Source organism: Coffea eugenioides, chromosome 3 (genome assembly GCF_003713205.1).
Source record: "Coffea eugenioides isolate CCC68of chromosome 3, Ceug_1.0, whole genome shotgun sequence".
Classification (NCBI taxonomy): Eukaryota; Viridiplantae; Streptophyta; class Magnoliopsida; order Gentianales; family Rubiaceae; genus Coffea; species Coffea eugenioides.
Window position 1 is genome coordinate 13,293,678 of NC_040037.1, and position 7,066 is coordinate 13,300,743.

The 7,066-nt window shown below is 37.1% G+C and overlaps 1 non-coding gene across 1 annotated transcript; it reads left to right on the forward strand.

Annotated features, from left to right (window-relative positions):
• The first annotated feature begins 6,339 nt into the window (after positions 1 to 6,339).
• On the forward strand, positions 6,340 to 6,446 carry LOC113767256. The gene has a single exon (XR_003467971.1). It is a non-coding gene; the product is annotated as a small nucleolar RNA R71 (small nucleolar RNA).
• The last annotated feature ends 620 nt before the right edge of the window (positions 6,447 to 7,066 follow it).

A 7,066-nucleotide genomic window follows, 5' to 3' on the forward strand; every position in this document is an offset into this window, starting at 1 on the left:
ATATCCATTTGCAAGAATGAACACTCAAACACTTGAGAATATCTCCAATCCATTTCATAACACTCGTTAACACTTAATTTAACGACATATGAGTCCCAATTAATCCAAATACTAATTATTTCAAGTAAAAGTGGTTCAATGTGCTTAACTTGATCGGGAACACACACTTTTACCCAATGGGCTATTGCTCTAGCATATCATTTTCAATTGGTATAACAGTGATTTATACCTCTCTGAACAAGTTCATATATTCACAGAAAGCAAAATTCACAAGTTTAAACCACTAACATGCTCAAGCCCAAAAATTGAGAAGGAAATCTCAAAACTATCACCAAATCCATAATTCTCACACAAATAAGCATGAAAATAATTATAGCAACTGATTTGAGCACAATGTATCACAATTATATCACGAATTTGCAACAATTAAGCTATTAGCAAAATATATTGAAAAACTAAAAATATACAAAAATGAGAGATATAAAATGTCACAGAAATTCGAAATGTGTTACCTCAAATAGATGGAGTGATGATGGAGGATGATAATGATGCAAAAATGGAGAACAACCAAGCCCAAACGCGACCTCAAATTGCAAGATTTCAATTCGGCCCTAATTTGCGTTTTGAAGATCAAAACCCTTCAATTTGATGTTTTTGATTTCAAATTGTTAAGGGTTAATGCTCAGAAGAGGTTAGTGAAGGTTTTTGTTGTGAAAAATTGGGAATGTTATGGATGAAATGGAAGATTGGAGGAAAGGGAATAGGGTTTCGAAGAGAGAAAAAAAAAGAAATCTGGAAAAATGAGGAACCGAGGCCTCGTTTCCTTTCTTATCGTGAAAGGATCCGAGGTCGGATCCTTTCTGGAAGGGCTCGGATCCGATAGGGCTCGGATCAGCCCCAACAGAAACACAGACGAGCCCTCGGATCTGTCTGGGTTGGAATGGATCCGAGCTCGGATCTATGGATCCGCGGTCGGATCTGTCTGGGCTTTTAGGATCCGAGCTCGGATCCTTGTGTCTCTGCAACAAATTGCAGAAACTGCAATTTTTTTCAAACTTTTTCTCCCTTTTTCGGCCAATTCCAAATTACACATTGGACATCCCTTTTCTCAATTCCAACGTCCCATGCACATGTAATATACCATAAACATAATATCCAACCTCTCAAAACACAACAAACACATCTACATTGAAAATCGAGGGGTGAGGTTCTTTGATCATTTTTGCATTTTTACACTAAAATGGCATTTTTGAGCATTAAATGTATATCAAATGAGTCCATGAGCCTTTATAACCATGATATCACCAAAACTCACTTAAATATACTTGAAATGCACAATGTATGTATATGCATGGGAATTTTGAGCACTTAAAACACAATTTGATAAGAAAAACTCCCTTTTACACATATTCTTCAAGTGCACCTCCGAGATGGATGATAAAACTCCCGTACCTCCTACAAACAAGTGAAATACATCTAATTAGTCAATTAAATCACGCCAAAATGTAAGAAACACCTAAAAACACACAAATACACTATTATTATTGGGTTGCCTCCCAACAAGCGCTTTTGTTTATAGTCGTTGGCTCGACAATCCTATAACTTCTTTAATTCTCCTTTGCATTTCCTAAGGAGTAAATTACCCCTTTAGGAACTTTTTCTCCTGCCAAATAGAGCTTCAATCTTTGGCCATTTACTTTGAATGGAGCACCATTTTCTCCTTTTATTTCCACTGCTCCATAAGGAAACATGCGAACCACTTCAAATGGACCGGACCATCGAGACTTAAGCTTTCCAGGAAATAATTTAAGCCTTGAGTTAAACATCAAAACCTTTTGCCCTTGTTCAAAATGCTTAGGGAGGATATGTTTATCATGCCAAAATTTCACTTTTTCTTTGTAAATCTTGACATTCTCATACGAAGTCAACCTCAATTCCTCCAATTCGCTTAACTCAAGCATTCTCTTTTCACCTGCAGATTTAAAATCAAAGTTAATTGCTTTAACAGCCCAATAAGCTCTATGTTCTATTTCCACAGGTAAATGACATGCTTTCCCATAAACAAGCTTATATGGAGACATTCCCAACGGCGTTTTAAATGCCGTTCTATACGCCCATAAAGCATCTTCAAGCTTGTTTGACCAATCCTTTCTTGATCGGTTTACTGTTTTTTCCAAAATGATTTTAATTTCCCGGTTGGCCAACTCCGCTTGTCCATTAGCTTGAGGATGATAGGGGAGTGACTTTTTATGCCTGCACCCATATTTAAACAACAAAGTGTCAATAGCTTTATTACAAAAATGCTTACCTTCGTCGCTTATTATTGCCTTTGGGACTCCAAACCTACAAAATATGTTCCGTTTCAGGAACTTAAGCACAACTTTAGCCTCATTAGTTTGTGAAGGAATGGCCTCCACCCATTTAGAGACATAATCAACTGCTAAAAGGATGTACTTGTTATTATATGAGCTAGGAAATGGTCCCATAAAATCAATGCCCCAAACATCAAATAACTCAACTTCCAAATATGTAGTCAAAGGCATTTCATTCCTTCTTGAGATATTACCGGTTCTTTGGCATTGATCACAACTTTTCACCCAATTTCTAGTATCTTGGTGCATAGTAGGCCAATAAAATCCAGATTGCCATATCTTTGCTACAGTCTTAGTAGTACTAAAATGACCTCCCGTTTCAAGAGTATGACAATGCATTAAAATGCTATGTACCTCCTCCTCCGGAACACATCTTCTAATTATTCCATCTGCACAATGTTTGTAAAAGAATGGTTCCTCCCAAAAGTAATGTTTAGCATCATTTAAGAATTTTTTTCTTTGATGAGAATTCAAATCATTAGGTATCACTCCACTAGCTATAAAGTTAACTAGATCAGCATACCATGGTGACTTATAAATTGCCATTAAAAACTCATCTGGAAATTCTTCTTTAATGGACAAATGGTCATCTTGCTGCATGTTCTCCAGTCTAGAAAGATGATCTGCAACTAAATTCTCGGATCCTTTTTTATCTTTGATCTCCAAGTCAAATTCCTGCAACAATAAAATCCATCGAATTAATCGCGGTTTTGCATCTTTCTTATTTAACAAATACTTGAGTGCTGCATGATCAGTATAAACGATAACTTTAGATCCTACTAAGTATGATCTAAATTTATCCAATGCAAAAATCACTGCTAGCAACTCCTTCTCTGTTGTTGCATAGTTAACTTGAGCTTCATTTAACATTTTACTTGCATAATAAATGACATGAAGTCGCTTATTATGTTTTTGCCCAAGAACAGCCCCAACTGCAAAATCACTTGCGTCACACATTAATTCGAATGGCAAGCTCCAATCCGGTGATGCTATGATAGGTGCGGAGACAAGTTGCTTCTTTAACCTATTAAAAGCAAGTAAACACTCATCAGTAAATTGAAAAGGAACATCTTTTGCAAGTAATTCACATAAAGGTTTAGCAATCTTGGAAAAATCCTTAATAAACCGCCGATAGAATCCCACATGTCCAAGAAAGCTACGAATGCCTTTCACATTGGTTGGTGGAGGCATTCTCTCAATAACCTCTATTTTGGCTTGATCAACCTCAATACCTTCTGAGGAAATTTTGTGGCCTAACACAATACCTTCACAAACCATGAAGTGACATTTTTCCCAATTGAGTACAAGGTTTGTTTCTTCACATCTCTGCAAAATTAGATCTAAATTGTTAAGACAATCATCATAAGTAGATCCAAATACAGAAAAATCATCCATGAAGATTTCCATAATTTTCTCATTAAAATCAGAGAAAATTGCCATCATGCATCGTTGGAAAGTGGCCGGTGCATTGCACAATCCAAAAGGCATCCTTCGAAATGCAAAAGTACCGTAAGGACAAGTGAATGTAGTTTTCTCTTGATCTTCTGGTGCAATGACTATTTGATTGTATCCTGAAAAACCATCCAAGAAACAATAAAATTCATATCCGGCCAATCTTTCTACCATTTGATCAAGAAAAGGAAGAGGGAAATGATCCTTCCTAGTAGCTGCATTCAATTTTCTGTAATCAATACAGACTCGCCAACCAACCACAACTCTAGAGGGAATCATTTCATCATTTTTACCATGTACTATGGTTATCCCCCCTTTCTTTGGTACTACATGGATAGGAGAAATCCACACACTGTCAGAAATTGGAAAAATTATACCTGCATCCAACCATTTAAGGATTTCTACTCTTACCACTTCTTTCATGTTTGGATTTAACCTTCTTTGAGTCTCAACCACTGGTTTAGAATTTTCTTCCAATAAAATCCTGTGCATACAAATAGTTGGACTAATTCCTTTGATATCAGAAATTGTCCATCCTATAGCCTTTAAATGCTTCCTCAAAACACGTAAGAGCTTGTCTAATTGTTCCTCATTTAATGCTGAATTTACAATCACAGGCAGTGTCTCTTTTTCTCCAAGAAATGCATATTTGAGGTGCTTAGGCAGCGGCTTAAGCTCAAGCTGCGGTGCTTTCTCACATGATGGTGGAGGTAGCCCTTTGCTCAGTCCTAACGCCTCGTATGCATTTCTCCTTTTATAAGGAATTTGTGCCTGCAAAAATTCAGTCATTTCTTCAATCTGTTCCTCTTGTATACCTATACCATTAAGACAAAGTTCAAGAGAATCATTATCAAGATTTACTTGACTCATTTCTAATGCCAATTCATCACATATGTCAACCGAATAAACATGGTCGGTAAAAGAGGGATATTTCTCTACTTTACTCAAATCAAATTCCACTTCCTCTTCACCGATTTGAAACTTAAACTTACCTCGTTTGACGTCTATTATTGTACCTGCAGTGGCCAGAAATGGTCTACCAAGTATAATAGGTACATTTACATCTTCCTCCATATCTAAAACAACAAAATCGACAGGAATAATAAATTTCTGCACTTTAATGAGCACATTTTCCAATATGCCCATTGGATGTCTAATAGACCTGTCAGCCAATTGCAAGGAAATGTTAGTACGCTTCAACTCTTTCAACCCCAATTGCCTAGCCACAGTTAAAGGGATCAATGACACACTTGCACCAAGGTCACAAAGTGCTTTAGAAAATTCTACATTACCGATAGTGCAAGGAACTGTAAAACTCCCTGGATCTTTCAATTTGGGTGGCAATTTGTTTTGTATGATTGCACTACATTCTTCTGTTAATGCAATTGTCTCACTGTCTACCAACTTCCTTTTCCTGGTCATTATCTCCTTGAGAAACTTCGCGTACGAAGGAATCTGCAAAATAGCATCCACAAAAGGAATGTTAATATGTAATTGTTTAAAAATGTTGACAAATTTCTCAAATTCTTTGTCATTTCTTGAAGGCTTCAATCTTTGAGGGAATGGCACCGGTGGAGGAATTGGTGTTGCATCTTCCATTTGCAGTTCATTTTCCTCTATCTTTTCTTTCCCTTTTTCTTCCTTGCTTCCCTCTTTTAACTCACTCAATTTCTTATTCTCTCTTTTTTCAAACTCTCTTCCACTTCCAACTACTGGCGGCTCAACTAATTCCTTACCACTACGGAGGGTTATGGCCTTCACATGCTCCCTTGGGTTCACTTCAGTTTTGCTAGGTAAATCCCCTTGGTTGCGATTATTAACCGCATTGGCAATTTGGCCTAATTGGACCTCAACATTCCTGTACATATTGGTGAGTTGGTCCATTCTTCCCTCAATTCTTTCAAACCGTTGAGTAGTGGCACTAGCTAACTTTTCAATTTTATCATTTGATGCATTAGCTAGCTTTTCGATTGCCAATTCCCAAGCTGGTTTGGACTCATGCAGTGTTTGCTTTTGTTGAAAACCTGGTGGATTAACTGGTCTTTGTTGGTTCCCTTGATCTTTCCATCCAAAATTCGGGTGATTACGCCATCCTGGATTATAAGTATTGGAGTATGGATTGTTTTGGGGTGGACGGTTGTAATTGTTGAGATATTGAACCTGTTCACTGCTAGAACACATAAAATCATCATGATCTCCGCCGCAAATGGTACAACTTGCAACAACTACTCCTTGATTAGAACTAGAACCAACTTGCCTATTAAGCATCTTAACCACATTATCCATTTTTGCACTTAACATATTCAAGGTATCTACTTCAAGCATACCTGCGGTTCTCCTTGAATTACCTCGTTCGTTTGCCCATTGGTAGTTGTTAGCAGCCATTTCTTCGATCAATTGCTGAGCTTCCTCAGCTGTCTTTCCCATTAAAGCTCCTCCCGCTGCTGCATCTACATGTGTCTTTGTTGGATAGGTGAGACCATTGTAAAATGTTTGGACTACTAGCCAATCGGGTAGACCATGATGAGGGCATCTTCTTTGCAATTCCCGATAACGCTCCCAAGCTTCATACAATGTCTCTCCTTCCTGTTGAGAGAAACTTGTTATATCCATTCTCAATTTAGCAGTTTTTCCAGGTGGAAAGAATTTATTAAGAAAAGCCTTAGCTAATTCATCCCAAGTAGTAAAAGTATTTGGAGGATGAGATTGTAGCCAAACCTTAGCCTTGTCCCTTAGTGAAAATGGAAACAATCGAAGTTTAATCGCATCTTCACTAACACCATTAAACTTAATTGTATCACAAATTTCAAGAAATGTTGATAAGTGAGAATTTGGATCCTCAGTAGCATTACCTCCATATTGAGATTGTTGTACCATTTGAATCAGTGATGGTTTTATCTCAAAGTTATTAGCGTTTACCGTTGGTCTTACAATGCTAGTTTGAGATCCTTGTGCTCCCGGTAAAGCAAAATCTCGCAGAATTCTCCTATTTGATTCATTTTCTGCCATTTCTTCCTCAAATTGTAATTCTATCAAAATATCTTCTATTGGCTGCCAAACCTCTTGTTCCTCTTGATGTGATGTATTCCTCCTTTGTCTGCGTAATGTTCTTTCAATTTCCGGATCGAAATGTACAAGTCCTCGATTTGATCGGTGCATACACTACAAACAAAAACAAGAGAAAATTTTTATACTTTTAATTCAACAACTTGAATAAAGATAATGAAATTTATCTAAATTAA